Here is a 6,000-nt window from a genome sequence, read left to right on the forward strand (position 1 = left end):
GGATTTCCCAAATTGTGTGACTGCTCCTTTAATGCCCCTATAGTTCATTTAAAAAAAAAAATCCAGTCATTATGTTGACTTTTTCTTGCCTCTTCTGGCCACGTTGCCATGAGGCCACTGTATTTGAAACAAAACTTTAAGTCAAACTTAAAGGACAGAACAGTCACTGTTCCTCAGCTAGAGGTTTCTTAATGCATTCCCTTTACTCTTACGCAGATAATTATATCACGTTTCAAGAGCAAAAAAAAAAAAAGTCTAATATTTTAGAAGATATTTAAAGTTGATTTTCATAGGAAAAGCCAATATTTGCCTTTAGCTTATGAGTCATAGCAAAGAGTTATTTAGAGAAAATATTTAGATGGGAGGTTATAGCAGTTATTTCTATACCATGGATGTTCCTTGTCCATAAGTTCTCTTTTCATCAGAGAGGACCAGTTAGCATGAAAGTCTGTTGTATGAGCTGGCTAGAGATGTAAATAAACATAATATATTGCAAGAAAAATATAGCAGAAATAATATATTGACCCGCAGTGTGTAGTCCATAGAGGACACTGTGGCTCTAGCAGCAAATTCCATTGTACGTTCAGTTTCAACGTGTCTGACTTTAACCCTGATTTGATCTAATTTCAAACTATTATCCAGAGTCTCTCTGTGATAAATTAAGATGAACACTTATAGAATATCTACTTTGGACTTCATTGAATAATACAAAAGTATATTTTGAAAGTGCATATTGGATATTATATTTACTTCTGTGAAAATGTGAGACGAACACTAAACTTTCTTTCACCCCTTTGTTGTCATTTCATTTGTTACACGGAAAATAACTGACTAGCTTGTGGTTTTTCACTGTCTGAAAGAGGACAGACGAAGGCCTCTGGAAATAAAAAATAAGTGCAGATAAAAGTGAACGAAGGGAGAAAACGTCAGAAAGAAAAACACGGCATGTGATAATAAAACATGTCCTTTAATAAACTGTACATAAAGTAGATTGTGACAAAGATCTCTAATGAACACAAAAGCTCATAACCCGCTGACTATGCCATTCCCGCCATGCACCAACAATAGCTAGCAAGACTGTTGAAACTAAACTATAATAACTGCTCTTTTGAACACTGTGTCTCTTTTTCCCCCGCATTGAAGCCTTAGCGGACTTTGTGTTTACCCCAAAATTTTTCCAAACTGTGAGAGATTGTGTGTGTGAAGCGGAGACAGACGCCGGCGGCACACACGCGTCAAGTTAATCAAAACAGCTCTCACTTTTAAAGAGAGTGATGCTACTTTTATTCTGAAATTTGCTAAGGACTTCAGTGTACAGAATGTCTGTGGGTCTATTTCTGCCCCCCATCTTTGTTGTTATCAAAGCTGTAGGATCAAAAAAAAAAAAAAATGAACCAACGTCATAAAAATCTATCAGTGTATGACTAGTCATTTCTCCCGGCCCCGCTGCCTCCCTCCTTTCACCCCCTCGCCCTCGAACTCCTCTCCGACCCCTGTGCCAACGACCAAGACTTTTATTTCGATCACACTTTCCGTGATCTGTTTCTTTTTTCTTTTGTATTGCTCGCCGTATATTGTAGTGTTGAACTGATTTGTATCCTATGCATTTATGTCTGTAGGAAAACTCTGCACTGTAACATATCCTCCCAACAAATCACTTAATCTACAAGCTCTTTAATTGTGACAAGCCAGAGTGTTTGACAAGAGCCTTACATTCTTGTGTTGAGCGGCACTAGACACGAGGGACTGAATGTGTGCAGTGTCAGGAAAGAAAAGAACTGCTTGTTACTCAATATTCATTGTTTGAAACTGGAGAAAAAAACTTGTAAGACCAGCTATACTGTACAACTCTCTGCTCTTTTGCAAGAAAAGTCTTATGCTAACTAAAACATTCAGTAGTCCTTTAATGCCTGCATTTGTATGGCAAGGTTTGATCATTTACAGTAGATATGTTTCTTTGCATATAACATCCAGTTAATCTAGGCCAGATCAAGCTTTTTATAGTATTGTCGAAAGATTAGTCCACCCTTAAATACTTTAACACTGTTATATGTATGCTTTAAATTGAACCATTTAGGTTTTATCCACCCACAGAAGGCTGGAGGTGGTCAATTGGTCATTGGCTAAATCAGACAATAAGCAAACAGACACACTAACATGAAAGACACACAGTAAGAGGAAGCCAAAAATCTCGATCTCCCCCTGGTGGCTGGCTCTAGTATAGGTCATAAACTCCGCCCCTCCATGATAGCAGATCAGACATGGGCCAAAATAATTGGTCAAAGTACACGTAACGTTTTAGGTAGTTCTTATTGCACTGATGTATTTTCGACAGCTTATTTTTCTCATAATTGTTTTCCTTTCTCTCAGGAAACCAGGGTTTGAGTCCTGTGTGGAACAAAAATAAACAGATAGTGATTTAAAGTTTTGAGTTACTTAAAATGTTGTTCTGGACATGACATCTGTTGCAACCTTTTCTGTTGCGTGACATGTTTTAACCCAAAACATAATCTTTCACTAATGCATGTGCACATCACAAATATGACTACACCTGTTTCTCTGGACATGATACTAAAAACTATAGACTACAACACTTCATTAGGCCTATAAAATGTATATCGGTATACTGATCATCTGCGATTGATGATATAAAACAGTGTCAGAGTATTTCTGGGTGGATTTTCCCTTCAGCATCCAGATTAGCCCTCACTAGGCCTGACCCCAAGTGAAGCGGTAACTGCCCTCCTACAGAAACACAAAGTGGGACCACTGCACTTATCACGGAGCTGAGAGCATTTTATCAGGCAGAGGGAGGCGGTTGTACTTACTGCTATGACCTGTGGGTAATGGTCTTTCCCAGCATTAAAATGGATGTGATTATCGGCCATAAATGATAGACTGCCACTCACCATTTTCAGCAAAGAGTGTTGGTAATTTTACAAAACCAAAATGCAGGTTTTTTCTTTCCAGATCTTAGCATGTGTTTCCACTACTGTACAAAATATCAGCAAGGGAGGATTTGGGCCATCGTAATTTCTTTTTAGTTTTTTATTTCTTCTCTTTTTATTTGAAGTGCTTTTTGAATAGCAACTTGTGAATTTAGATGTATGTGACCAAGTGACTTTTATTTTTTTTTTCCTCGCTCTCAGATTTTCAGTAGGCAGTGGACTCATGTTAGCAAATTGTGTGGTAGTTTGTCAGTAGTTTGTCCATGCAATATCTGTAAACATCAAAAAAGAAAAAAAGTCCAACTGCGTGATGCTCTAGATGCTCATTCACATCAGTTTACTCACCGGAGTGTTACGATTTCTGTCAGCATCAAAATGTGGCTGTGCTGCGCCCTTTCCCATTATTATTTTATGTTTTTCACATTCACTTCCTGTTACCTAGTCCTATAAAGTCGAGCCCCTTCAATGTCACCATGGTAACTGTGGCACAGCCCCTCTGACTTTGTCACCAGGCGGATTATATGTTTGGCATCGCTTAGCGTTTTCTTCTGTAGCCAGTCGGCACATAATATATCAACATATCAGTCACAAATGATGTCAGATTTGGATTTCCATGTACCAAGTACATATCAACTTAATAAATGCTGCAAAAGTATACTAAAATATATATGTATTTATGGTGAATACCTGATTATAACCAATACATGAGTATAGATGAAGTAGGAAATGAAGAGGCCAACACTGCGTGAAGGTATTCAGCATGTAATGCTAACAGTCAATTAAATTTAATTCAAACAAGAGTATCATTTTCCCTCAAGGATACGACTGTATTTTGTTTTTTGTTCTTTTTTTTCATTTTATTAGGTTGTAAATATGTATTTTGAATATATCACTGTTTGTTTTGAAATTGATTAATTTATTTAATGCTTATATATTGTTGTTTTTACGTATCCTGATTTTGTTTTACTAACTGGAAACAAATCACGGGGATGAAAACATGTTGCTTATCTAATTTTAAGCAGACCATGCATCAACACTTTTATAATTCATGTTATTCTCTTCATTTATGTTTTGCTGTTTTGGCTTTGGGTGATGATTTTACGAAGAAAAAAAAAGTGATATTCATTTCATTGTATTTACTGATATGTAACATATTATGTTTTACTGTGTTGTATTTGATCAGATGTGTCGTGGTCACTGCTTGTAAAATGATTTTATTCAGAGAGTTTCCAAATCATGACAAAAGACAAAAGCAGTCACAAAGTCATACTCTGCCATTTTGTTCGTATGGGAAATGTTGTCACTTGCACGTTGCACCAAGAGCAGCAAATTTTAAGGGTGGAGCATCTAAACCTGTTGAGCAAGGTGCCTGTAGAAACTTAAAGAAATGTTGATGCCTGATTTGTTATCTGTAGTCATATGAGAATAATCGAAACAAACAGGTTTTAGTATCATCTCAGTTCAAAAGTTTTATTACCAGATCGTCAGTATTTTCTCATTCTACTTACTAAAAAGAAAAAAGGTGACCCATTGGTTACAAAAAGCAGGCAATTGACAACCCTCATCTGAACAATAAGCAGTCACTCTAGTTTTTTATGGCGCCCCACAGTGTTAAATGTTAAATACATAAATAAATAGTCACATGAATAAATTGTGTAAGTCTCATAGGCACTCGGCGAGCACAGACCAAAGCCAAAGCCATGTTAATGAAAGTAAAAAAAAATTTTAAAAAGTTGCACACTTGCCCATCCTCTGCAAAACTGAATTGGTTCAATGCTACACCCTGCACAACTGTTTAATAAATATTGGGCGGGTAGTTTTTCTGTAATCCTTGCTAACAGACAAACGGCACCAAAAAAAAACCATAATAATCAACTGAACATTTGTTAAGCAAACGAGCTCAAAAGCTGCTACCACATTTAGTTAGTATAGTAAATAGACACTGTAAAGAAGCTTTTATTTAGCACCAGGCTGCATAATATTATCTACTTTGCCAGCTAACTAGCTATAACAGCAAAAGACAGAAGTGTGTAGTTGCTGTAGCTAACAGGAGCTAGCAAATATGGCTTAACAACCCATCCTGGCTAGTTAGTCAGTTAGCCTGTGTGGCCTCGTTAAGCTAATTACTGTGTCAGCATTGTGTTCATTTACAGCAACAGCTTCTAGTTAAATCAGAATTACTTCTGCGTCATTTTTGCTCTAGCTAACACATGCTAACTGGCTTAATGTGGTAGAAGTTCTTGAGCTTGCTAGCTTAAGAGTGTGGGGGATACTTTAACATACCGTAACTCTTTGTTAATGTAAAAATAAGATCATGAAGTCGAACTAATAATTTGTGGAATTAGTTCACAATTTATTGGTTCGTTTATATATTTTACACAATGTAGTCATGACTATTTATTTCATAACATACCGTTTATTCAATATTTAACACTTGAGGCCCCGTAGTTTTATTTGCTATTTTTATTTTTAAAGTAAGGATGAGTGGACAAAGTGAGCAAAGAGGAGTATCAGTGCTGGGTAGAGTAGTGTAAGTAAGCCTTGTGAAGATTAGTTTTGGGGGTTGTAGCTGTTAAAGATAAAAATTAGAGGTGTGAGATGAGAGAAATACGTAGTTTTTTGGGAAACATCACTGGTGTTTATGAACAGGATATCACACCTCTGCTTCTAGTTAGTATCATTTTGAATGTGGCAGGTATTGCACAAGAAATGCTGTACAATGATGAGGTGTGTTCATTTCAAGAATGTTGAATGTCTGGTCAGTCAAATGATGATGGATTAAGTGTTTTTTTGTTTTTGCTTCCTTTACAACTTTTAACCGTCGCAGGAAGAGTGAGTTACATTAATTTGGGCGTTCCTGTTTGTGCACAAGCTTTTTTAACCACACCTACTTACATTTCTGTAGAGCTGCACATTCATTTTGACCAATAAAGTTTACACTGCATGCACAAAAGAGCTTTCGCATTGCACACTCTTAGAATTAAAGGGGCAAACTAGAGCCATAAAGGGTTCTTTGGCTTGTCTGCATAGAGAACCTTTTTCACTTCCTGGT

The sequence above is a fragment of the Lutjanus erythropterus genome, chromosome 23, assembly GCF_056507025.1.
Source record: "Lutjanus erythropterus isolate fLutEry1 chromosome 23, fLutEry1.hap2, whole genome shotgun sequence".
Taxonomy (NCBI): Eukaryota; Metazoa; Chordata; class Actinopteri; order Lutjaniformes; family Lutjanidae; genus Lutjanus; species Lutjanus erythropterus.